This window comes from Apium graveolens, chromosome 2 (genome assembly GCF_009905375.1).
Source record: "Apium graveolens cultivar Ventura chromosome 2, ASM990537v1, whole genome shotgun sequence".
NCBI classification, from domain to species: Eukaryota; Viridiplantae; Streptophyta; class Magnoliopsida; order Apiales; family Apiaceae; genus Apium; species Apium graveolens.
In genome coordinates this window covers 24,435,691-24,460,850 of record NC_133648.1, presented here as the reverse complement: position 1 = coordinate 24,460,850, position 25,160 = coordinate 24,435,691, and the positions used below count along the sequence as shown (strand labels likewise).

The 25,160-nt window shown below is 36.8% G+C and overlaps 1 pseudogene; it reads right to left on the bottom strand.

Moving 5' to 3' along the window:
- Nucleotides 1-497: 497 nt before the first annotated feature.
- LOC141686758 (G-type lectin S-receptor-like serine/threonine-protein kinase At4g27290) lies at nucleotides 498-24,099 on the bottom strand (annotated as a pseudogene).
- Nucleotides 24,100-25,160: the final 1,061 nt, after the last annotated feature.

The following is a 25,160-nucleotide window of genomic DNA, read 5'->3' as shown; positions in this document are numbered from 1 at the left end:
CTAACGGAATGTGACTCTAATATTTGATTAAAATTTCTACCTTCTCTTTTCAGCTTTTTCTTCAACGATAAGAACAAATATATCACAGCAAGTAGTACAAATAGTACTACAGAAACTACAATGACCCATACTTGCCTGTGTAATCTGGTTCCCCATGTTTCCTCTGTGCAGCCAGATAGTTAAACAAAACTTCAGGAAAGAGAAATGCCCAGAATGGCATGACCTGTGAAAAATGACCAAAATAGCACCCAGAAACGTTGAATTGGGTGACATTCTGGCAAAACGCTACATCGTGCAGCTTCTTGACCAATTTTTGTTTTTTTTTAATATTTGAAGAAAAATATTAAAGTTTCGTTTAAGGATAAAATGGTAGATGAAGTAGTGTTTTTTCCTACAATACTGGGGAGTATTTTTCCTGTTGAGAATAAATGTATTATCTAGGACTATTTAAGGACAAACTAATTTCATAAATGGCACTGATAGTACCACAATAAGTATCATCGAGGCAAGTCTGCGGTAATGGTTAAGTCGTTGGATGAGGACAACGTGGAGCTGCTGCATATATGATCGCCTGCACGAATTTTTCTCTTTGTGAAAAATCCAGGTTGCTTAGGGTGAGGGAGTTTCATTTTACTGCTCAACATTAGAACCACCTGTGACATAGCTGGCCTTTCTACTGGATCTTCTTGAACGCACAATAATCCAATCTGAATAACTCGAAAGACTTCGTGATGGTTACTTGATTCCAGTATCACCCCATCAACTAGTTCCAAAAGCTTGTTTTCTTTATATTTGATCCACGCCTGCAGTAAGTTTAGTTTATGAGTTGTCAGTAGTAGCTAAACGCTGAATATTACTGTAATGTCATAAACTTACATGTCCAATAAGGTTCAAGCTGTGATCAGGATGGCTAAACAATCTGTTTCTCATTCCACTCACTATCTCTATGAGTAAAACACCAAAGCTATATACGTCAGATTTAATCGAGAATAGCCCATCAATAGCATACTCAGGGGACATGTAACCACTGCACAAGATAAGAAGTATAAGATGTATAGTTTAGCATTTCTTAAGCAAAGTAAATAGCAATGTTGTAGAGTCGTCAAAATTCTTACTATGTCCCAACAACTCTTGATGTATTTGCTTCAGTTATACTTCCTTCAAAACTTCTGGCAAGGCCAAAGTCTGAGATCTTTGGATTCATCTCATAATCAAGTAATATATTGCCGGCTTTATGATCTCGATGAATAATCCTTAGTTTTGAATCCTGATGAAGGTAAAGAAGTCCTCTAGCTATGCCAATTATTATGTTGTATCATTTTGCCCAGTCCATTGACTTTGCTGTTTCTTCATCTAAACATATTGCATCAAGTTAATAAAAACTTTGTCTAGACCTGTAGATAAGCACGATAAATTAGTGACGTACCAAATATGAAGAAATCTAAACTTTTGTGGGGCATGTACTCATAGATCAGAATACTTTCCCCATGTTCAACGCAGCAACCAAGAAGCGCCACAAGATTTCTGTGCTGAAGTTTTGCTATACATGAAACTTCATTTTTGAATTCCTCTAGTCCTTGTCCTGAATTCTTCGAAAGCCTCTTCACAGCTATCTCTTGTCCATTATCCAAGATCCCCTAAGGATAACTACTTTCATGATTCCATCTATTTAATCAAAAATAGGTTCATTCCATTCTATATTTCATTACCTTTATAGTGCTTCCATATTTTAAAGGCAGCACTAAATTCAGCTGGCTACATTGTAGTAGCTGTGCATTCATACATCACCCAACTTCAACTCTCCATTAGAATTACCAAGTTCATTTTTCAGTGAACATGCACTCGACTAAGTCTATAGCCACTGGTTGCTGGAAACTTTTTTCTATTTTGGAAAATAAATATATATAGTCTATCAATTACAAAGATTTAAAAGTTTACACGTATTTGTTGAGTATACAACAACGAAAGCAAAACCCAAATCGAATAAACAAGAACAAGAAAATAAACGACTGTTAAATATATACTTTAGGACTGAAATTATATTTAATAATGTGTTAAACTATTATTATAGTTTTAGGATTCAGTTAGGCAGATTATATATTAGCAGTTATGTATTTCTGCAGTTATAGCCATGTTATGGGGAGAAGTTATATTCTCTCTGTAGTTTAAATATTGTAATATGTTCATCAGTTAATAATATATCTGTGTTTCTTCTAAATATAACTTACAAATGGTATCAGAGCTCTCTTCTTAAGGGATCTGTGTTTGTACGTATTAGACAACTAATGGATGCCGAATCTGGATTTTCTTCGATTGTTCCACCAGTGTTCGATGGAAATAACTACCAGACTTGGGCAGTGCGCATGGAGGCGTATTTGGATGCTTTAGATCTCTGGGAAGCAGTTGTGGAAGACTACGAAATTCATGAACTTCTTGACAATGCTACGATGGCGCAGATCAAAGCACAGAAGGAGAAGAAAATAAAGAAATCAAAGGCTAAAGCCTGTTTGTTTGCTGCAGTTTCAGCATCCATTTTTACTCGAATCATGTCTCTAAAGTCAACGAAGGAAATATGGGATTTCCTCAAGTCTGAGTACAAAGGAAATGACAGAATTCGTGGGATGCAAGTGTTGAATTTGATTCGTAATTTTGAGTTGCAAAAGATGAAAGAGACAGAGACAATAAAGGAGTATGCTGACAGGCTTCTTAACATCGGGAATCAAGTCAGTTTGTTAGGTTCTTCAATAGCAGATTCCAGGATTGTCGAAAAGATTCTCGTCACGGTGCCCGAAAGGTTTGAGGGCACAATTACTACTCTTGAAAATACCAAGGATCTGTCAAAGATTACACTTACAGAACTATTAAGTGCCTTGCAAGCACAAGAGCAGAGACGTGCGATGAGACAAGAAGGATCTGTAGAAGGAGCCCTACCAATGAAATATCAAGACGATGGGAAAAATAAGAGGTCTGTGTACAAAAAGTATCATGTTTCAAGTGGAGAAGGTTCTACAACAGGTAACAGGATCAGATTCGAAAATAAAAGACTAGGATTTAGAAAAGATTATCCTCCTTGTTAACATTGTGGAAAAAAGGGTCACCCTCCATTCAAATGTTGGAGGAGACCTGATGCTAAATGCAACAAATGTAACCAGATGGGACATGAAGCTATTATATGCAAGAATGAAAATCAGCAACAAGGTGAGGATGCTAAGATGGCTGATCCAGAGGAGGAGGATCTATTATTTGTGGCTACTTGTTTTGCAAGTAGTGAAGAAAGTGGGAGTTGGCTAATCGACAGCGGTTGCACCAATCATATGACAAATGACAAGGAGATTCTTCGAGATTTAAGGCCAACCAATATCACAAAAGTTAGGATTGGAAATGGTGATTACATCTCAGTAAAAGGAAAAGGGACTGCTGCAATTGCAAGTTGTTCAGGTACTAGGCTTATTTCTGATGTTATTTATGTACCTGATATTCAACAAAACTTGTTGAGTGTTTGTCAACTAACTGAGAGAGGATTTAAAGTTATTTTCGAAGACAAACATTGTTTAATAAAAGATGCAGCCAATTAAGATATTTTTATTATTAGAATGAAAGGAAAGAGTTTTTCTTTAAATCCATTGGAGGAGGAGCAATCAACATTTACTATCAAGGAAAATATCACATAAGTTTGGCACAAACGACTTGGGCATTATTATCACAAAGGGTTGTTGCAAATGAAGTCAAAATTGATGGCAGAAGATATTCCAGATTTTGAAGATAGGATTTCAAACTGCGATGCATGTCAATTTGGTAAACTTGTTAGAAAATCATTTCCTAAGGTATCTGGAAGAGCAACAAGAAAACTGCAATGAATTCATACAGATGTTTGTGGCCCGCAAAGAACACCTTCTTTAAAAGGTAGTCTTTATTATGTTATCTTCATCGATGATTTCACTAGAATGTGCTGGATATTTTTCTTGAAGTTTAAATCAGAAGTAGCTCAAGTCTTTTGGAAGTTCAAAGCAAGAGTTGAAAATGAAAGTGGCTGCAAAATTCAGATTGTGAGATCAGACAATGGAAAAGAATACACATCAAATGAATTCAATCAGTTTTGTGAAAGTGCTGGCATTGAGCATCAACTAACAGCTCCTTACACGCCACAACAAAATGGAGTTAGTGAGAGGAGAAACAGGTACATATTGGAAATGTCCAGATGTATGCTACATGAAAAAAATTTACCAAAGTCGTTTTGGGCGGAGGCAACAAATACAACTGTATTTCTTCAGAATAGGCTTCCGACGAAGGCACTAAATGATCAAACACCATTCAAGGCCTGGTAAGATAAGAAACCATCACTAAAATTTCTTAAAATATTTGGCTATTTGTGTTTCACTTATATTCCGCAGAACAAACGTGATAAACTGGACAAAAAAGCATCTCCAGGTATTTTTGTAGGCTACGTTAATAAGGCCTATAAAATATTCGATCCACAAAGCGAACAATTTGTTGTTACCAGGGATGTTAACTTTGTGGAGAATGAGAAATGGAACTGGAATGACGTTGCAGAGAAGAAAAATCATTTGATGACGGAATTGAAATTCAATCTTCCTAGTTCAAGTACTGAAAAATTAGAAGAAAATGTTGACTTGCAAAATGAAATGGTGGATCATGTCCCCGTAAGAGGAACTATGAGTCTGTCTGATATCTATGAACGATGCAACATTGCTGTTTGTGAACCTGCAAATTATGAAGAAGCAAGAAAAAACAAAAATTGGGTAGTTGCAACGAACGAGGAGTTGTCCATGATAGAGAAAAATAATACATGGATTCTAGTGGGAAGGCCTGAAAACAGAAAGGTTATTGGAGTCAAATGGGTGTATAGAACCAAGCTAAATGCTGATGGGTCTGTCAATAAACACAAAGCAAGACTCATGGTTAAAAGATATTCTCAAGTTTTTGGTGTGGATTATTCAGACACTTTTGCACCAGTGGCTCGTTTGGACACCATAAGGCTTTTACTTGCGATAGCCGCTCAAATGAATTGGAGAGTCCATCAGCTGGATATAAAATCAGCATTTTTAAATGGTGTTTTGCAAGAAGAAATTTACGTTGAACAGCCAGAATGTTTTAAGAGGAAGGGAGAAGAGAACAAGGTATATCTTCTCAAGAAGGCTCTTTATTGTTTAAAGCAGGCTCCACGAGCCTGGTACAAAAGGATAGATGATCATTTGTTGAGCTTGGGTTTTAAAAAAAGCTTGTCAGAGGCTACTCTTTATGTCAAACATCATTATGATGATGTTGTGATTGTCTCACTTTACGTTGATGATCTTTTAGTAACATGAAATAATGCAGGCCTAGTTACAAGGTTTAAGCAAGAAATGAAGAAAGTTTTTGAGATGACAGATCTTGGGTTGATGTCTTTCTTTCTTGGTATGAAAATTATGCAGGCTGATCATGAAATTTTCATATGTCAGAAGAAGTATGCAAAGGAGATATTAAATAAGTTTAACTTTGAAGAGTGCAAGGCAGTAAACACTCCTATGAATCAGAAGGAGAAGTTGTGTGAGAATGATGGTGGTGATAAAGTTGATGAGGGATACTATAGAAGCATGATTGGTTGTTTGATGTATCTAACAGCAACACGACCAGATATTTTGAATGCTGTAATGTTTTGTCCAGTTTATGCATTGTGCAAGTGAATTGCATCTTAAGGCTGCTAAAAGAGTGATACGATATATTAACGGGACAAGTCATTATGGTATTAAATTTCAAAGAAGCAAGAATTTCAAGCTGGTAGTTTACTCTGACAGTGATTGGGGTGGTTGTACTGATGACATGAGAAGTACCTCGGGTTACTGTTTTACATTTGGATCTGGTATGTTCTCATGGAAATCGAAGAAACAAGAAACCGTGGCTCAATCTACTGCTGAGGCAGAATTTGTTGCAACAACAACAACGGTTAATCAAGCATTGTGGTTAAGAAAAATTTTATTGGATCTTAATCTACAACAAAAAGCAAGCATTGAGATTTTTGTTGACAACCAGGCTGCCATTGCTATTTCCCATGATCCTGTGTTTCATGGGACAACTAAGCATTTCAACATAAAATTGTTTTTCATAAGAGAAGTGCAGAAGGAAGAGATTGTGATATTAATTTAATGCAAGTCTGAAGATCAGTTGGCAGATTTGTTCACAAAGCCGTTTCCAGTGAGTAGATTTTAGTTTCTAAGGCAAAAGATTGGTGTTTGCAGCTCCTAAAGCAAGGAGGAGTGTTAAATATATGCTTTAGGACTGAAATTATATTTAATAATGTGTTAAACTATTATTATAGTTTTAGGATTCAGTTAGGCAGATTATATATTAGCAGTTATGTATTTGTGCAGTTATAGCCATATTATCAGGAGAAGTTATATTCTCTCCGTAGTTTAAATATTGTAATCTGTTCATCAGTTAATAATATATCTGTGTTTCTTCTAAATATAACTTACAACGACAATCACACAACACAAAGATTTACGTGGTTCGGAAATTCCTACTCCACAAGCCGCACTAATTTTGTATTGATCTCTCACAATTTGTTGTGTTATGATTTTATAATTACATGAGTATTTATAAGAGAAGAAACTAGGCCTAAATCAAAATTACAGTCCAAATCTGAAAAGTAGACTAATCCATAAACTAATCTGAATCTGAATAGTCTATTTTCACGGGCTTAATTAATAGACTCCACAAAACCCAACAATCTCCCACTTGGAGTCTGGCCAATCTTCACTTCACTCTTGTAAGTCTAGTAAAATCAATTCTTCAATCAATAACTCTAATTAGTGTAGCGCCTTCTCATCAATCAATTCTGAAGGCCAGTTGAAGCTACGCAAAGCTTCAACTTTTCATTCGTAACCACCTTAGTCAACATATCTGTAGGATTCTTTGAACCAAGGATTTTCTTCAAGGACAAAGTACCATTGCTTATCAACTCTCTTGTAAAGTGATATCTCAGCTGAATATTCTTCGTCCTAGCATGAAACACGGGATTCTTCGCAAGATGAATAGCACTCTGACTGTCGCTATACAAATCACTGTCCGCCTGTTTCTTGCCCAACTCCTCAAGAAAATTTTTCAACCAAATTATCTCCTTGCTAGCTTCAGAGATAGCCATATATTCTGCTTCTATGGTTGAAAGAGCAATACTCTTTTGAAGTCGAGACATCCAACTAACTGCGGTGCCACCCAAAGTGAAAATATAACCCGTTGTACTTTTTCTTATGTCCAAACATCCACCCAAATTTACATCAGAGAACCCTTCCAAGATAACATCTTTCTTACTGAAACATAGTGCAACCTTGGATGTGCCTTTCAAGTAGCGTAACAACCACTTGACTGCTTTCCAATGCTCTCTTCCTGGATTAGACATAAATCTGCTAACAACTCCCACTGCATGAGCAATGTCTGGCCTTGTACACACCATATCATACATTAAACTGCCAATTGCAGATGCATAAGGAACTTTAGCCATATCTTTCTTGCCTTCATCCGTTTTAGGTGATTGCTTCTTTGTGAGATTAAAGTGACTCGCCAACGGTGTACTTCTGGTCTTTGCATCCTGGACACTGAATTTCTGTAACAACTTCTCAACATACTTCTCTTGAGATAATTTTAAAGTACCTTCAGTTCTATCCCTTATGATGCTCATACCAAGTATTTGTTTTGCTGCACCCATATCCTTCATCTCAAACTCCTCAGACATCTGTCTCTTTAACCTGTTGATTTCCCTCATATTTGATCCTGCTATCAACATGTCATCAACATACAACAACAATATGATATAAGATGAATCAAACTGTTTAAAGTAACAACAATGATCCATAACACTCCTCGTGTACCCATTCTTCATCATAAAGATGTCAAACTTCAAGTACCATTGTGTCGGTGCTTACTTTAAACCATACAAGCTTTTTATAAGCTTGCAAACAAGGTTTTCTTTCCCAGCTACCTGAAATCCCTCTGGCTGAACCATGTAGATGTCTTCCTCAAGATCACCATGTAAGAACGCAGTCTTAACATCTAGTTGCTCTAGATGTAACTCCTCTGCAGCCACAATACTTAGCACAATTCTAACTGTAGTCATCTTAACAACGGGAGAAAATATATCGGTATAGTCAATACCCTTTTTCTGTTGATAACCCTTGACTACTAACCTTGCCTTGTATCTCTTGCTGCCATCATGTTCTTCTTTGATCCTGAACACCCACTTATTATGTAAAACCTTCTTTCCTGCTGGTAACTCTGTTAAAGACCAAGTCTCATTCTTCTCAAGAGAACTCATCTCCTCATCGATGGCTGATTTCCACTGAACTGAATCATTCACTTGTACTGCCTCTGAATAACACTGAGGCTCCCCGTCCTCGGTCAATAATATATAATATGCTGAAGGAGAATATCTTTGTGGTGGCCTCACACTTCTGCTAGATTTTCTTACCTCAGTCCGTGGAGTTACTGGAACCCTGTCATCAACATATTCCGAACTCCCACTATTTCTGCAAGATCTGTTTCTGTAATATCTTCAAGCACTGCTTCCTCTTTCTCAAGTTGTTCCTTTGTAAACTCAGAATCGACTACAAGCTTATACTTATACACTGCATTCTCATTAAAAGTAACATCTCTACTTATAACGACCTTCTTAGTCAGTTCATCCCAAAAACGGTAACCCATATCATCTGAGCAACCAATGAAGATACACTTCTTTGCTTTCGGATCAAGCTTGTCCCTGTCGGAATCTTTAACACGCACATAAGAAACACAACCAAAAACTCGCAAGTGTGAAAGATTTACCTCTTTTTCCTGCCACTCTTCTTCAGGAATCTTGAACCCCAAAGGACTTGAAGGTCCTCTATTTATGAGATACGCAGCTGTGCTAACTGTATCAGCCCAAAACATCTTTGGAAACCCTGCATGTAATCTCATACTCTTGGCCCTCTCATTCAAGGTTCTATTCATGCGCTCTGCAACACCATTCTGTTGTGGTGTCTCTGGAATAGTTTTAATCATTCTAATCCCAAATTCCGCGCAATAACTTTTAAACTCATCACTACTGTATTCACCTCCATTATCTGACATCAAACTCTTCACTTTTAAACCGGTCTGATTTTCAACTTCAGTCTTCCACTTCTTGAAAGTAGCAAACACATCTGATTTATTCTTCAAAAAATAAACCCATACCTTTCTTGTGGAATCATCAATGAAAGTGACATAGTAGCGAGATCCACCCAATGATGCAACTGTTGTTGGACCATGTACATATGTATGAACTAGCTCTAACTTCTTAGCTTTGGGGGTCCTCCCTGATTTTACAAAAGTAACACGTTTCTGCTTTCCAAGAACACATGGCTCACAGAATCCAACTTCCACATTCTTCAACTCTGGAATCTTCCCCTTCGAAGTTAATAGCTTCATACCTTTTTCACTCATATGACCAAGCCTTTTGTGCCACAAAGTTGAAGACTCAATCTCATCAGCAACTGCATTTGCTTCGTAGCTAGATTATTCAACAATGTATAAAGTCCCCTTTTTCTATCCACGAGCAATGACTAGATTCCCCTTTATAACCTTCCACTGTCCGTCTCCGAAAGTAACTCGATACCCTTCCTTATCTAACTGACCCACAGATAACAACATCTTCTTCAGTCCAGGAATATACCTTACATCTTTCAACGTCCAGCTATTTCCAAAAGAGGTTCTGATATTAGTATCTCCCATGCCCGCAATATCCAAAGTCTCATCATCAGCAAGACGAACTTTACCAAAATTTCCAACTCTGAAATTTAACATTAAATCCTTACAAGGGGTAGCATGGAATGATGCACCAGAATCCATAACCCATGATTCAACCGAACATTTAACACAACAAATCAAAGCATCATCATCCTCCACTTCTTCAACTACGTTAGCTGAATTATCCTCTTTACTCTTTCCTTTTGGAGCCGCGGGAGCCGTGCACTGATTCCTGAAGTGACCCTTCTTCTGACAATTCCAACAAACAATATCCTTGCGATCTTTGGATTGTCCTCTCTTCTGTGACTTCGATCTACTACGCCCCTTATTCTGCCCCTTTTCGAACTTTCTGCCTCTACTCTCAGCACTCAACAAGGAACCTGACGACTCTCCTGAGTTTCTCCTATGAATATCTTCTCCAAGAATCGAATCTCGAACTCCATCAAAAGTCATCTTATCGCTTCCAGATGAATTACTTATAGCAGTGACAAATCCCGACCAACTGTCTGGTAATGAGGATGCCAACAACAAGGCTTGTACTTCATCATCGAATTTAATATCCACCGATGCCAATCTTGCTAGGATGGAATTAAATTCGTTCACATGATCAGCAACACAATCGCCTTCATTCAATCTAGTGGCAACTAACAAGCGAATCAAATACACCTTATTTGAAGCAGACGACTTCTCATACATGTTTGAAAAAGCCTTGATCAAACCATAAGTTGTCGTTTCCTTGACGATATTGTAAGCAATGTTCTTCGCCAAAGTCAACCTGACAACCCCCAGAGCCTGCCTGTCCAAAAGCTTCCAGTCTTCATCCTTCATTGCAGTTGGTTTCTTCTCTTCCAGCGGTTCATGTAGTTTTTTCTGATAAAAATAATCCTCAATTTGCATTTTCTAAAACCCATAATCTTTGCCATCAAATTTGTCGATCTTTACCTTCCCGTCTTCTGCCATCGCTCCCACTCGCCTGAAAACCTAGGCTCTGATACCAGTTGTTGAGTATACAACAACGAAAGCAAAACCCAAAACGAATAAACAAGAATAAGAAAATAAACGACAATCACACAAGACAAAGATTTACGTGGTTCGGAAATTCCTACTCCACAAGCCGCACTAATTTTGTATTGATCTCTCACAATTTGTTGTGTTATGATTTTATAATTACATGAGTATTTATAAGAGAAGAAACTAGGCCTAAATCAAAATTACCGTCCAAATATGAAAAGTAGACTAATCCATAAACTAATCATGGGCTTAATTAATAGACTCCACAAAACCCAACAATATTTGTGTCATTAACACCAAGCAGTAGTGCGGAGGTAGACTCATTTATCTTTGCTTACTCTGTGTTTTAAGTCTATCAATTACAAAGATTTAAAAGTTTACACGTATTTGTGTCATTAACACCGAGCAGTAGTGCAGAGGTAGACTCATTAATCTTTGCTCATTCTGTGTTTTACTATGTTAGGTCACACTTTCACTGTAGAGGGGGTGAATACAGTGTTTATTACAATCAAATCAAACTTCAAGAACTTATGTAACAGAAAACAAACTTTATTGAAACAATAAACTCTGTTACAATCTGGAACTGTTATCTCTCAGTGATGAACAAAATATCACGAGAGCTGCTAGGGTTACAGTAAATAATATTCTCGATAATGATAACACTTATAGTGTAAACCCTATGTCTGTGTTTATATATTACACAGTTACAAGATAATCGCTAATTGATATGGAATATAATTCTGCTTCCTAATATATATCAATCAGATATCTTCTATTCCAAGTATTCCATTCTTCACGGAATTCCTTCTTCATGCATATCTCTTCTTATGTTTATCTTGATCTTCTTAACTTCAATCAGCTACTGTCCTTATCTAATCGTCCTTCAGCACTTAAGTTCTGATATCTATCTCCTGATAACATAAGTACTGATATCCCTTAAGTTCTGACGTCCAGTATAAGTACTGATTAGTTAAGTACTGATTTGTTCTGTTCAAATAAGATCTGAAATCTAAACATAAAACATATTAGCCATGACATTATCAAATATATCTAACAATCTCCCCTAACTTGTAAATTAGCAAAATATACAAGTTTAACAGATATTTGATGATGTCAAAAACATTAAGTACAAATGCATGAGAAATAGACAAGATAACTACAACTTACAGTCCTTAAAGCTTTTACCAATTCAACTTCTGATAACAACTTTGGTCTGTATACACATCAGAATTTAAGTAGTTGTAGACCTTTGACTTGGCTTCATCATTTTCTGATCTCTCTGATGTCAGGAATTGTTCTGAGATAATTCTTCAACAAACATTTCTCAGCATATCTGAGTTCATCAATCATTCTCCGTTTGACATCTTTAAGCTCTGCAGTATCTTCACCAGTTTGAAATATTGCAGCTCTGAGATCATTAATCTTTGCTCTTCTCAACTCCCGATCTAGTCTTATGACATAAGCTTTGTTAGACTCTAGATTGAATTCAAGCCCCTTAATACCAAGATATGTTCTGATTTGTGCAGTATTAGGCTTCATATCAACAATATCACCATTGTGATTTCTGTACTTTGGAACATATCTGCTGTCAGACTTAACAGAATAAAGCCTTTTCTGTCTCTGAATCTGTTCTTTTAAGTAGTTTGCAGCAGTCTCTGTTATTCTGTCATCCACTTGAAGTAAGAAAAGTACATGCTCCAATTCTTCAAAATACTTCAAAGGAATGGCATTTTGTCTTATATGATAAACCCTACCATCTGTCATGAAATACAACAAGATGTGTTCCTTCAAGTAGGTATGGTAAACCATTTGTACAGATTTTAGTTGATTCAATCTTTCAGGAGTTGCTCCAATACCTGGTGCACTCAAGGAAGTTGGATCATCGGTAGTGTTGTGTACTCTTCTTTCATCAGCACTTCCCAATCCAGTTTTATCTCTAGCTTCCTTTCCAGTAACTACTCTTGCTTCAAAACCACTTGGAGTAGTCTTCAAAGATTGAGTCTGTTTTGCTTTAGTGAATCCTGGTAGGAGTGTTTTAGATTTATTGTCTGATATCAAGTTAACTTGAGCACTGTCAGAGGTTACTTGCTTCTTCTGAATATCAGAACTTACAATTTCTTGACTCTGAACAACTTGAGCTGTGTCAGAGGTTGTTTTAAGAACTTTTCTTGAAGTCAGAGCAAGATCATCTTTTCCATCAGTAATTTCTTCTTCCTCAGGAGGTACATAAGGCTTGATAGGTTCACCAACCTTTTCTTTACCCTTGGATCTTGGATCTATCTGTGGTTGTGATCTAGCCAAAGTTTCTTCAGTATGTATCCTTTCTTTGATCACAATGCCTTTAGGTTTTGGAAGTAACTTTTTACCAGAAGTTTCAGATTTAGATGTGACTTTCTCTGATTTAAGTCTGGCTTCTTCTTCCTTTAAACTTTCCAAGTCCATCCCTGGATTTTCTTGAAGAAATAACTGTCTTGACATTTCCTCATCAAGATCTAGAAGTTCATCAGAACTGATGGAGCTTCAGCATGATCAAAAATTGCAGCATAGTTGTTTGGAACAAACTTTGCTCCATCAATGATTAAATCCTTTGGTGCCATGTGAAAAAATATTGAAATTCAAGTATGCCTGTTAGGTGTTTGAGATAATGTCTGTATGAAAAACCAACGTGAGAAAGAATGAGAAAGAGAGTAAAAGTAAGAAGAGAGATAAAGGATAAAGAAAATAAAAGATTAAAGAAATCTTCTCTCTGTTGTTCTTATACTCTGAAAAAAATGTTACCGTTGGACACCTGTCAGACATGCAGTAATAACGGATAGTTACTGGGCTCGAGAAAACAGGAATGATTACTTACCCAGTTGCCTTGTTTCAAGGAAAAACCATTTCATTTATCAAGAGACACAATTTTAATTCAAAATTTAAACCGTTAGCACTGATTGAATTATTTTTCACTGCAACATTAATATCCTGAAAATGAATCATGTGAAAAATGACCGAGATAATTTCGATGAATAAGTGCTGACAAAGAATCAGAACTTAAATAAAGACAAAATTTAAATGGTCATCAGAATATCAAGCAGGATTTAACAACACAAGATAAAATAACTCAGAGACAAAATCTTGAAGTAAAAACAGTTTTCATTAATATATCAAGTCAATACATATATGAAATAGAAATTACATCAATACAAGATTTTCCCTAAGCTTCTAATCCTAACGTCAACAGCTTTAGTCCTAGCTAAGAAGCCTGACAAAGCTGAGGATGAAGAAGAACAGGAAGAAGACGAGATTAAGTCATCTTCTTCTTCCTATCTTCGACGAACAAGATGGCGAGTCGTATGATTCGCTCTTGCTGACGGATACGATGAAGGTGAAGGTCTCTTCGAATGGCCACCAGATCACGTTTGATAACCTCTGGAAATTGAATCCAGAGATTGTGAGGGATGTTGGTGATAGGGTAGGGAGTTGGAATTCCATTCAAAAAGACATGCACAGTCTCATCACCGTAATTGTAGAACCAGCCAAATTCAGCCATTTGTGATAGTAAATGAAAAACAAGACTGAATTTGTGATACAAGTGTGATGAGAAGACTAATGTGAAGTGGCTGTGTATATAGGCAAGAAAATGCCAAGAGACGCAAAGATATTTAATGCTGACAGGTAGAATTAATTCTACCTCGTCTCCCTAGACTTTGAAAAAGAATAACAGTCATTGGAAAGAGGAATCATGGTCTAGACCGCACAAGACACAAGAAACAGTGGACTGTTCAAGTACAAAACCATTAATCCTAATCATAGTGACTATTAATCTTCCACTTCAACATATGCGAGTACAAACTGAGACTGTTATGAAATTTCATTCAAAGATAAGCCAAGTAAAGGATTAGACTGAGAAATCAGAACTTAGACCTATACCAGAACTTAACAGTCATCAGAACATAATTTCTTAACTCGAAAAAGGAATGCTCATCTTAGTAAATACTCATACAAGTTCTTAGTTATGAACGTCAGAACTTAATCATCAGAACGTGTAACTAGAACTTGTCCTCAGAATTTGTGCAAAAATGACACAATGACTGTTTATCTAAAATAACATAGACCACCACAGAAATTTTCATCATTCAGATGGAGTGATTAGTGTGTGCATTAAGCTAAATAACAGACAAAGAGTAAAGTCTGATCTACTTCAGTACATCTTAGAAATAAGTCATAATTAAAATTTTGCTAAAGAGCTGTCATTATCCTGAAACTTACTGATAAATGAGTTCATGCATGAGTCCACCTCAACTGTTTTTGTGCTAATTTTATGCATCTTTAAAATTCTCTTTTACAGTGGCTTCTCAGTGTAAGTGAGTCACGACTGCTTATCAGAATTTATGCTTTTATCAGAGTATTTCTCCAGTAATCATAGAGTGTGAAAAGTCACCAAGAAAATATTTTGCTTTTCTAATGCATATTTACTTAATACCAGCAATGCACTTGGGTCGTCCCTTTCACATTTTTACTCTAGATCTCAAAGGAGTACCTGATATTATTCTTTGATTTTTTTTTTCTTTTTGATAAGTGAGGTTTATCAGCACTTAGTACATTCAGCAGTTTTACTAGAATCAGAACTTAAACAGATGAGTAGCATTATTCTAATTTGGGACTTAGTAATAAGATGAATAAAGTAAACTAAACTAAGCTCAAGTATCAGAATTTTCTTGTGTCATAAGATTTCCACAGAAATAATTACTTCTTTCATGGGATCATTTGTTTATTGAAGACTAGTAGGTCAGTATCTAGCACAATTATCCTCATAGGATTGAATAGTTACTGAAACAGACATATCACTTATCAGAGTTTAGAAACATATATCAGACAACAGTCAGTACTTAAAGACATTTATCAATTAATGCACAGAATATACAAAGAGATTAATTCTGTAAATACTGATCATAAAGTCTGATAACATAGAACAAGTTTAAGCAGATTTAGAGAAAGAACCTGAAATCATTCCAAGTTCATTTACCAATTTTGAAAAGGTAGCTTCACACAGTGGTTTTGTGAAGATATCTGCTACTTGTTGATCTGTGGGAACAAAATGCAATTCCACTGTACCTTCATCCACATGTTCCCTGATGAAATGGTACCTGATGCTGATGTGCTTTGTCATAGAGTGTTGAACTGGATTACCTGTCATAGCAATAGCACTTTGATTATCACAGTAAATAGGGATTTTGAAATATGTTAACCCATAATCCAGTAACTGATTCTTCATCCAGAGAATCTGTGCACAGCAGCTTCCTGCAGCAATATACTCTGCTTCTGCAGTTGATGTGGAAATTGATTTTTGTTTCTTGCTATACCAAGAAACCAACCTGCCTCCAAGAAATTGGCAGCTACCACTTGTGCTTTTCCTGTCAATTTTGCAACCTGCAAAATCTGCATCTGAGTAACCTATTAATTTAAAATCTGATTCTCTAGGATACCATAATCCTAGATCAGCTGTTCCTTTAAGATACTTAAAGATTCTTTTTACAGATGTTAAGTGAGGTTCTCTTGGATCTGCTTGAAATCTTGCACAAAGACAGGTAGCAAATATGATATCTGGTCTACTAGCAGCTAGATAGAGAAGTGAGCCAATCATACCTCTGTAATCAGTAATATCTACTGAATTACCAGTATCCTTATCCAATTTTGTTGCAGTGGCCATGGGAGTGGATGCACTTGAACAGTCTTGCATTCCAAATTTCTTCAGCAAGTTTCTGGTGTACTTAGATTGACAAATAAAAGTTCCTTCTTCACTCTGCTTGACTTGAAGGCCCAGAAAATAACTAAGTTCTCCCATCATACTCATCTGATATCTTGACTGCATTAGGTTGGCAAACATTTTGCAAAGTTCTGAATCAAAAGTAAGTCCTTGCCATGGTTGAGATAGAACAGTGTTTTGTCAATAGTTCCTCTGTTGAATCCACTTTCCAGAAGAAACTGAACTAAAGTCTCATACCATGCTCTAGGAGCTTGCTTAAGTCCATAAAGTGCTTTATCAAGCCTGTAGACATAATCTGGATGTTTGGAATCTACAAAGCCTGGAGGTTGTTCAACATATACTTCCTCTTCCAATTCTCCATTGAGAAAAGCACTTTTCACATCCATTTGAAAGACAGTAAACTTTTTGTGAGCAGCATAAGCCATGAATATCCTTATGGCTTCTAACCTAGCAACTGGCGCAAATGTTTTATCATAGTCATTTCCCTCCTGTTGAGAATATCCTTTTGCAACCAGCCTTGCCTTGTTCCTTACAATTATGCCATCACTGTCAGTTTTGTTTCTAAATACCCACTTTGTACCAACAACCGATCTATTCTTAGGTCTTGGCACTAAGGTCCAGACTTTGTTTCTTTCAAATTCATTCAACTCTTCCTGCATTGCTTGCACCCAATCAACATCTTGAAGAGCTTCTTCCACTTTCTTTGGCTCAGACTGAGAGAGAAAAGAATTGTAAAGACATTCATTCGAAGTACCTGTTCTAGTTCTGACACCTGCCTCAGGATTTCCAATTATCAAATCAGGTGTATGTGATTTTGTCCACTTCCTTGCAGATGGAAGATTTTCTCTAGAACTGGATGCTCCCCCATGATTCATGCTGTCTTCGGTTTCATTTTCTGATGCTCCCCCTGAAACTATGCTCTCTGAGTTGGATCCTTCAGTATTTAGATTTTCAGTACTGTCAGTACTTGGCTTATCAGAACTTGACGAATCAGAATTTGAAGAGCCAGATGTATGTTCTGATGCTTCTTGAGATGTGATAATATCTTGAGTATGCTCCCCCTGCATTGGTGCATCTTCCTTTGACGTAGTCACCACAGTTTCAATAACATCAGAGTTTAATCCATCAGAATTTACAGTATCAGGACTTAGACTGTCAGGACTTGAGGTATCAGAATATGAATCTTCATTTTCAAATCTCAGCTGATCATGATCAATGCAATCTTCAAGTCCAGTGATCTTCTTGTCATCAAAAGAGACATTGATAGATTCCATGACCACTTTTGTTCTCAAATTATAGACTCTGAAGGCTTTTGTAGAAAGTGGATATCCAACAAAGATTCCCTCATCAGCTTTTAGATCAAACTTGGATAGCTGTTCAGGATGAGTCTTGAGAACAAAACACTTACATCCAAATACATGAAAGTATTTGAGATTTGGCTTCTTGTTCTTCACCATCTCATATGGTGTTTTTCCATGCTTGTTAATGAGTGTTGCATTTTGAGTAAAACAAGCAGTCTGCACAGCTTCAGCCCAGAAATAGGTTGGAAGCTTTGCTTCTTCAAGCATTGTTCGTGCAGCTTCAATGAGAGTTCTATTCTTCCTTTCAACAACTCCATTTTGCTGTGGAGTTTCAGGAGCAGAAAATTCCTGCTTTATTCCATGATTTTTGCAGAACTCTTCCATTATCAGATTCTTGAATTCAGTGCCATTATCACTCCTCAAAATTTTCACAGAATCTTTGATCAATTTATCCAGATGTTTGACATGATCAATCAGGATAGATGCAGTTTCACTTTTTGTGTGCAAGAAATACACCCATGTGTATCTGGTGAACTCATCTACTATGACCAACGCATATTTCTTCTTTGCAATAGACATGACATTCACTGGACCAAATAGATCAACATGAAGTAGATAATAAGGCTCAAGAATTGATGATTCAGTCTTGCTCTTGAACGAAGATTTTCTTTGTTTAGCCTTCTGACATGAGTCACAAAGACCATCAGGAACAAACACTGATTTTGGCAGTCCTCTCACAAGATCTTTCTTGATCAGTTCATTTATCTTGTTGAAGTTTAAATGAGAGAGTTTCTTGTGCCAATTCCAGCTTTCTTCAGTTGAGGCTCTACTTACTAAACAGATTGCAGAACCATCAGAACTAGTTGAAAGCTTAGCTTCATAAATGTTACCACGCCTGAATCCCTTCTGAACAATTTTTTCTTTAGATTTACTAACTATTTCACAATGTTCTGCAAAGAAATCAACATGATAACCTCTGTCACAGATTTGACTTATACTCAGTAAGTTGTGTTTAAGTCCTGAGACCAGAGCTACATCTTTAATGATGACATTCCCAAGATTGATATTGCCATATCCCAAAGTTTTTCCAATGTTGCCATCTCCATAAGAAACACTTGGGCCAGCTTTCTCCACAAAGTCTGATAGCAGGGCCTTATTTCCAGTCATATGTCCTGAACATCCACTGTCCAGAACTAAAATATTTTTCCTGTTGCCCTGCAATCAAAAAGACCACTAATTATTAGTTTTAAGGACCCAGACTTGCTTGGATCCTTTGGCCTTTTTAGGTTTGTTAACATTTGCAGCGGATTTAGCATCAGATTTTATGTTAACAGTTTTCTCATCAGAACTTATACTACCAGACTTTGAATCAGAACTTACACTAGAAGGAACAACAGAAACTTTCTTTAAAGAAGGTTTTATTTGATAATAATCATAGTACAAACTATGATATTCCTTACAAGTATAAATGGAATGCCATAAACTACCACAATGAAAATAAGGATTTTGTGGTTTGTATCTAACAGACTGACTCTTAACTCCTGATTTTGAAGATAAGGAGTTAATATTCTTATTTTTCCTGCAAAAAGAAGCCAGATGGTTAGAACTTCCACAGTTATGAAACGCTTTCCTAGGAGCATCAGGAACAGATTTATAGTTATTGCTTTTATTCACACCTTCCTTTCCATTCCTGTTTTTCCTAGGTGATTTTACCTTGTTTGCATTCTTAACATCTTTCAGCTTATGCTTAAGCTGCTTCTTTGTCATTAAGCCTATGTTAACTTCAGCTGTCTTTTCCTGTTTTAGTTTGTCAGAAGCTAATTCCTTTTTAACTTCTGATTTCTCATTTTCAGATTTTTCAGTTACAAACTTAACAGGTTTTAACTTCAGCTTTTGCTTATCAACAGGCTTAATTTCTACAGTTCCTTTTTCATTTTTATTTTCTCCATAACCTAAGCCCTCTTTCTAGTTTCCACTGCTTAGCAAATTTTGAGTTGTTTTGCCAGAGTTAGTCCAAGTTCTGATAATCTCTCTCTCCTTTTCTAACTCAGTTTTTAGAGATTCATTCATTTTTAGCACTTCATCCCTAACATAAAAGGCATCATCTCTATCCTGCTGAGTTTGATGGAACATGACTAACTCTTTTTCTAAGAAATCATTTCTTTTCCTAAAAGCAAGATTTTCAGAAGTTAATCTTTCACATGTTAAAGTTTGATCTCTATAACTAACAAACATGGTTTTAAGATATCTTCTCAACTCATTAATATCATCAGTATGAAAAGCATAAGTAGTCTGAGGTACCTTTGTTTCAGCAGCTTCAGAACTGCTCTCAGAACTTGATTTATCAGCATTTGCCATCAATGCATAGTTCTCCTCACTTTCAGAGTCTGAGGTGTCTGTCCAGCTTTTCTGCTTTGTGACAAGAGCTTTGCCTTTGTCACTCTTGGTCTTCTTGCAATCAGGAGATATGTGGCCTTTCTCACCACAATTATAACATTTAACATTAGCGTAATCTCCTCTGTCAGACTTTCCTCCTCTTCCTTCAGATCTTCTGAAATTCTTCTTATCAGAACTTATGCCTTTCCTGGAAAACTTCTTTCCCTTCCTGAACTTCCTGTATGCAATCTTTGTGATTCCTTTCACCATAAGAGCACACAGCTTCATCATCTCCTCATCAGCATCAGTTTCAGGCAAGCTTTCAGAATCTGAGTCATCATCACTCTCAGAACTTGATGACTCAGTATCAGACTTTATGATAAGAGCTTTACCCTTGTCTTTCTTTGAGGAAGGTGGTTTGGGGGATTCCTCTTCAGCCTTGAGAGCAACTGTCCTTGACTTTCCTCCTTTCCTCTTGCTTCTTTGTTCCATCTCAAGTTCATGAGTCTTGAGCATTCCATAGATTTCATCAAGAGTTGTTTCATCAAGATTGTAGTTGTCTCTTATTGTTGTTGCCTTCAAATCCCAACATTCAGGAAGAGCTAACAGGAATTTAAGGTTTGTATCTTCAAGATCATACTCCTTATTTACTAATGACAAGTCATTCAAGAGTTTGACAAATCTATCATATACATCAGTCAATGACTCATTAATCCTAGAGTCAAAGTGTTCATACTCTTGAGTGAGTATTGTCTTCCTGTTCTTCTTAACTGTTTCAGTTCCTTGACACCTTGTCTCCAGTGCATCCCATTTCTCCTTAGCAGTCTTGCAGTTGATTACCCTGTTTGACATTACATTATCAATGGCACTATGCAATAAGTGTCGTACCTTGGCATCCTTAGCAATAGATGCTATATCTTCAGCAGTGTAATCACTCTTTTCCTTTGGTACGGTCTTTGCTGCTTCACCTGCAACTACAACAGCGAGCTTGGTAGGTTTGTGAGGCCCTTCCTTGATTCTATCAAGGTATTCTGGATCTGTTGCTTCCAGAAACATGGTCATCCTTACCTTCCATATGGGATATTCAGATGGTCTCAATATGGGAACTCTGATAGTCTCATATCGACTCTGAGTTGATGTCTTTGATGATTCCTCAGTTTTGGTAGGCTTAGTTGGAGTTTCTGTGTCAGACATGATTGTGTTTGGATCTTTAACTGTATGTGTGTTAACAGAAGGCTCTGATACCACTTGTTAGGTCACACTTTCACTGTAGAGGGGGTGAATACAGTGTTTATTACAATCAAATCAAACTTCAAGAACTTATGTAACAGAAAACAAACTTTATTGAAACAATAAACTCTGTTACAATCTGGAACTGTTATCTCTCAGTGATGAACAAAATATCACGAGAGCTGCTAGGGTTACAGTAAATAATATTCTCGATAATGATAACACTTATAGTGTAAACCCTATGTCTGTGTTTATATATTACACAGTTACAAGATAATCGCTAATTGATATGGAATATAATTCTGCTTCCTAATATATATCAATCAGATATCTTCTATTCCAAGTATTCCATTCTTCACGGAATTCCTTCTTCATGCATATCTCTTCTTATGTTTATCTTGATCTTCTTAACTTCAATCAGCTACTGTCCTTATCTAATCGTCCTTCAGCACTTAAGTTCTGATATCTATCTCCTGATAACATAAGTACTGATATCCCTTAAGTTCTGACGTCCAGTATAAGTACTGATTAGTTAAGTACTGATTTGTTCTGTTCAAATAAGATCTGAAATCTAAACATAAAACATATTAGCCATGACATTATCAAATATATCTAACATACTAGTTGTAGATTCTCTTTCTCTACCTAACGGTGTTACTGATAATTTTGTTTATCTCAATTTTTTTTGTTAAAGCTCTTTCTTCCCACTGAGAAAACAGAGCATTGAGGTGGTATTCTAAATCTATTATTCTTTTACAATCACTCTCGTCGGCCTGTGCATTCATTATCAGCATTCAGTTCGTACTGAATAATCTGTATATCCAAGTAATATAAAACTAATGGATAAATATCAGTTAACATGAATCCTTCATATGTTGTTTATGTTTCATATTATTACCTTGAAGACAGGTCCAAAACCTCCCTCTCCAAGCTTATTGTTTTGGGAGAAGGTATTTGTCGCCTTTTCAATAAAATCAAAGCTAATTAGTGGCAGTTCCAGCTCTTCGCTCTCAATCTTGGTTAGGGCAATACTTTCTGAACTGAATTTCAACCTTTCTGCAAAAAAGAATAATATTAATATAGAAGGTAGTTTAGTTCTTTACTGGCCAAAAGTCAGTTCATTCTTTGAATGTATTTTCGACTTTTTAAAGTAATTTTAATTAAAATTTGTACCTTCTCTCTTCACCATTTTCTTCTTTAAAAAGAACACAAGTATCACAGCAAGTAGTATAAATAGTACTACAGAGACTACAATGATCCATACTTGCCTGTGTAATCTGGTTCCCCGTGTTTTCTCTGTGCAGCCAGATAGTTAAAAAAAAACTTCAAGAAATTTCACTGTTAACAGTAAAAAGTGAAGACCCTTAATATACAGAGCAGGGGGTTACCTAATTCAGATGCTGCCATTCTGATGTAGATATCTTTCCCATCTTCGGTGTAGCCTCTGATATCGATCAGGTCACTAAACCATAAGAAACATCCACTTTCACCTTTTCTAATGTCTGCCTTCGCATATGCTGTACATGAGCAGTTCTTTAAGCACAACTTCTCACATTCATTGAGGTTCATTTGCATGTTATACCATGAATATCTTGTATCAGGCAATTTCACACCTAAGTGTTTAACAAATCCTTCTCCAGTCCGACAGTCTAATGATTTTTTCCGGACACAACCATCAGACCAATCCAGTGTTTTCCATTTCTTTGGGAGTTGAGGAGCAAATCCTCTTAAACATTCACACCTTGGTGAATTATTAATGTTACAAATGCCATTCGCGCCACACAATCTGTAACGATCACAGTCACTGACCTGTAGAGTAACCAAAACCATCCAATTTTGGTTTTGAGCATTCCACAGCAAAATGTTTGAGACTCCATTGGGGTTCAGTAAAAATCTTACAATGGCAGGAGAAATTTTATTAACGAGATCAAACTTATAATATTTCTCCTTCTCGTTGAAAACAAAGCTGTCTGTATAAATTCCATTGGGATTATTATTAGGATTCCCACTGAACTGACAACCCACCCATGGTCCTGTCCTGGACCAAAGTACTGAACCTTTCCATAAAAGTAACTGTGGAAAACCGGTATTATCAAGTCGGTTGGTATAAGTACCTGCAGATGGATCATCGACGCTTTTCCATGAGGTGAAGTGCCTGTCTACGCCAGTAACCAAATCGAAACCAAACTTCATGCCTGGTAGCAACGTGTTTACTGGATAATCAAAACTCTGCCAAATATAATTTTCTTTGGCCATGTCATCCTCATCTCTTAAAACCAAATTCCCAGTATCTAGTAGTTGTGCAGTAGGGTTCTTCACCGACGATCTAGACTTATACGATGACCAAACCACTGTGCCACTTTCATTACTTGAGAGTAATAAAATTTTATTGCCATCGACTTTTACCACACCCAAGGCATTTGTCAGTGGAGTCTCCCTGTTAGCTACCCATACAACTGTCCCATATGATATTTTCTTGTACCAAATACCTAAATATCGATTCTTGGACCCCCCAGGGCTAAAAAACCCCAGTTGGAATTCTCCACGAGCAGATGTAATGGTATCGCCATCTCTAATGGTTTCGTGTAGGCTAATGGTGTCTAGTGATGCAGAAAACATGCAGGTAGAGAGTAAGATGGAGCAAAACAAAAGAACAGTAAATGCTTTCATCATTTGCATTATTACCCTGTAATATTCACGGGAAAATAAAGGTGTAGGCTGCTTGACCTGACCAAGCAATTCAACAAAGCGTGGGTCTGATTTGGTGGGATTTTACACGGTATAGATAATAGAAGGTGCATTTCGAGTTTTTGTTCTTGACTTATATCTGTTGATTATTTTGCGGGTAAAATTCTGCAGATGGTAAATGCTAATTGGCCGTTTCTGTCAAGTTCTTGACTTCTTGCCCAGGCCTTCTGAAGAGAATATATTAATTTGTTGTCATTATTGCCGAAAACTTGACCTGATAAATTTGTTTAATGAAGTAATGGATGACTTTCCCAGATATTTTCCTGCATGATCGACTGGTTTTCATATTTAGAGAAATGGTTCACATATTTAGTGAAAACTATATAATATGAACTATTGAACTATAGAGCGGCAGATTGTTAGAATATAAGCAGTGAGATAACTCCATTAGTATGAGACATCTGGGAGCTGCCCAAAAATAAATTCATGCAAGCTCGTGGTATCAGAGTTATGGTTAAGACGATCCCGTAACAATCTCACGTCGGCTCCAAAATGGACCAAGAAAAAAGGCAAATGGGCTAATCCGGGACGGTTTAAGGGGGATGCAGGTGGACCTTCCAGTATGGACCTAGAGGGAGTCAGAAAGTCAGAAGGATTCCAGTATAGGTCAAGGGGGAGCCAGACCACACAATCAGGAGGCAGAAACGAGTCTGATGTGTGAAGGGATAGATTGTTAGGAGTTGTCTCATATTGTTTGTGGGAGGGTCATAATCAGGAGGCAGAAACGAGCCCGATGTGTGAATGGGGTGATTGTTAGGAGTTATCCCACATCATTTGTGGGAGAGGCAGATTACTAGAATATAAGCAGTCAGATAACTCCATTAGTATGAGGTCTTTTGGGAGCTGCCCAAAAATAAATCGTGCGGGTTCAGCCCAGAGCGTAGAGTGATGGAACCTTTGATCTAAAGAAATAATTGTCCCCGTCTAGTGTTTATAAATTTAAGCAATACGTAACTCACTTTTTTAAAAATAATAATCATATTTACATGAAT